Source organism: Amblyomma mixtum, chromosome 6 (genome assembly GCF_055824585.1).
Source record: "Amblyomma mixtum isolate Tamu chromosome 6, ASM5582458v1, whole genome shotgun sequence".
Classification (NCBI taxonomy): Eukaryota; Metazoa; Arthropoda; class Arachnida; order Ixodida; family Ixodidae; genus Amblyomma; species Amblyomma mixtum.
In genome coordinates, this window is record NC_143017.1 from 94077782 (window position 1) to 94081089 (window position 3308).

Here is a 3308-nt window from a genome sequence, read left to right on the forward strand (position 1 = left end):
TTCGCGAAAATCCTGCCCTGTCCGATGTATCTTCTACGCTATGAATAAGATATGCGATTATCTCTAGAGTAGTACAGCTCTTTTGCCAAGAATATGCAGATTGCAGAAGTGGTTGCATTACATAAACATAAATACACATACACATACATACCACAAATAACTTTCATTCCATCTCCGTACTACCTATGTTTTCAAAAGATAAGTCATAAAAGTCACAATTCCAATATTGAAAACGTCGTTACCGGCGCACCGCAAGGATGTATTCTTGAACTGAAGTGTGAAAATCTAAACTCAGTAAAATGTCGCTTCTTGTATTCCACTAAAACTGCTGCTGAACTGTACATAAACAGGGCCGGGCTTGATCAAGCCGCAGCTCGGCGGCTTTTACCTGTCCCCCTCTTTTCTTCTTGAGGGACATAGTTTGATTTGAAGGCTGCTAGTCTCGACTCGCACCATTCGTCATTTGTGTTGTCTGTGCCAAGCGCAATTTCATCGGACAAATTAAGTGGAGTGGCCCCGCCTGAGTCTATCAATGGCCTTATAGTGTTGCTTCATATTCCCACACTTCAAGCTGAAGCGCAAATTACTGTGACGGGTGCATTCGCTCACCAGCGTCGATCAGCTCGAATCTCTAACTGACAGCCAATACGTGTGTTCGCCACTCTGTCAGCAGCATTGATGAGCTGCCTGTAGGCGGGACCACTTATACCTCCAACAATGAGACGTTCATTGGCGTACTGTATACTTTTGTGCCATTGTATGCCAGCGACGGTTTCGTTGCCGAAGGTATGCCCTCCTGTCACTAAGCTTACAAAACATCTCAGAGCGACATACTTGCGCGGCCGATGGCGGCTGTGCTCCTCACCCCTCTCCTGTTCCCTTGAGGGATCAGGATACCTTTCCCCCATTGACGGCAGCCAACCGGAACACCTTCTCGTAAATTTCCTTGCCTTTTCTCTTCCTCGCTCTCTCTCTTTCCTGTTGCTGATAAAAATCCTCTCATCCGCTTATAGCTTTTCCCTGGCCCATGATTCCCCGCATTTAGCCGTTGTCTGCCTGTCTGTCCGACCAAGTCCGTCCGTCCGTCCGTCTGTCTGTCCGACCAAGTCCGTCCGTCCGTCCGTCTGTCTGTCCGACCAAGTCCGTCCGTCCGTCCGTCCGTCCGTCTGTCTGTCTGTCTGTCTGTCTGTCTGTCTGTCTGTCTGTCTGTCTGTCTGTCTGTCTGTCTGTCTGTCTGTCTGTCTGTCTGTCTGTCTGTCTGTCTGTCTGTCTGTCTGTCTGTCTGTCTGTCTGTCTGTCTGTCTGTCTGTCTGTCTGTCTGTCTGTCTGTCTGTCTGTCTGTCTGTCTGTCTGTCCGACCAAGTCCGTCCGTCCGTCCGTCCGTCCGTCCGTCCGTCCGTCCGTCCGTCCGTCCGTCCGTCCGTCCGTCCGTCCGTCCGTCCGTCCGTCCGTCCGTCTGTCTGTCTGTCTGTCTGTCTGTCTGTCTGTCTGTCTGTCTGAAGCTGGTTTTGTGGCAGGCAGAAAATTCCATGATGTTAATTGGAAGGTGTGGGGTTCGATCCCCAGTGCCGCCGGGTACCCACCGGGGATACAATATGTACTATCGCGCTCAATATGAGTTGCAACGCGCGGTCATCGACCGGGGCTCGTTCCGTGGTGTGCCTCCTCCAAACAGATGCTCGGAATTCTGGGAGAAACTGCTGTTCCAGGAAACAACAGCACCCCCGCTCAGGAAAAAGTTTCTCCCAGAATTCCGAGCAACTGTTTGGAGGAGGCACACCACGGAACGAGCCCCGGTCGATGACCGCGTGTTGCAACTCATATTGAGCGCGATAGTACAAGCTTTCCCCTGGTATGATGTCCTGCTAATTTATGGTGAAATGCACGGGAAATAGATCTTTGACTCCACCCTGAGTAGAAGAATAATACCTTGTGCCGTGGCGCTCTTTGGCCATAGATGACCTTGCGCCATGAAAATAATCCATGATGATGATGTATTTTCCAAAAGCATGGTGTTAGTCAATGTGTGTGCCTCTTTATTCTTGACCCGGGTGTTATAAGATGCAAATTATGGGACCTTAACAACTTATTAGTCATCAGCAAAGATAGAAGAGCGAAATGCGTTCGAATTCAGGGCGCAGCCCCTCAAACATCGCTCCTAGTACTCGACAACAGGAAAATTAAGGTGCGATCAATTGGATTGACGCCAATGAAATGCAGCATTCTTCGCTACCGACTCGCCGGTTGTGCTATAGTTCTGCAGCCTGGAACAGAACTGTACCACTAGCCCAAAAACACTGCTTACAACTTCACTAAACCATTAATCCATCTTCACTAATCCATTAATGACTGTCAGCTGTCACTGAAGTGCTCTTACGAAGTTGCTATGGTCGGTTTTTTATGATAGCGAGTGTTTCATTATAGTCGGTGTTTCATTATAGCCAGCGTTTCATTACAGCAGGTTTCATTATAGAAGCTTTTATTGTAGCAGGTGTTTTATTATAGCAGGCGTGTCGTTACAGCGTGTTGATTCCAGCCGGTGTTTGGTTCTAGCCGGTGTTCGGCACTAGCCGTTGTTATAGCAGGTGGAAAGCTCGAGCCCCCTAAACGCCACCTTCTACCTGCCATGGCTGACAGGTGCAGGCTTCACACAGACGCCAACGCAGGAAGCCAACGCTCGTTGGACAACTTCCGCTGTCGTTATTCTTGATCTTAACCTCGTACAACGGCGCATGCCCACACAGGGGGATCGTTCAAGAAGTGGAATTCACAGAGAGGTTTTGCGATTAATTTTTTCCATGGACAAAAAATAAAGAAATGCTGGCGAAGAGAAAAGCTGTCATGTCCGTACTGATTCTTTCCCCCCAAAAACGAAAAAGAAACGATAACCCTCTTTGCCATCTTCAAGACACGGGCGTCCCCGTGGACCGGCCTCCTGATTGATTGCTGCGTCGGAAGGCAGCATCATTGATCTCTACTCTGCCTAAACAAAAGTACCAGGGATCATCATTGTATTCGAACTCTTCATGTGACACAACATAGTTTAGAAACAAAAAAAAAATGTCACACAAAGAACATCTAGTGCAAAGAGATAGAGTGATTAGAGGTAGAGAAGAGCCAGGCAGATTAACCAGAAGTGGAAAAGGGAAGATAGAAAAGCGAAACCCTGTCTGGAGCAAGCACACCACGCTGAGATACGGGCGCTGAAAGTCAGGCCACCGCAGCAAAGGCTGCACACCTTGAGGGCTGGCGAGAGCTGCCACCTCAGTACAACACAATGTGTTGTTTGGTTTGGTTTGGTTTATCGG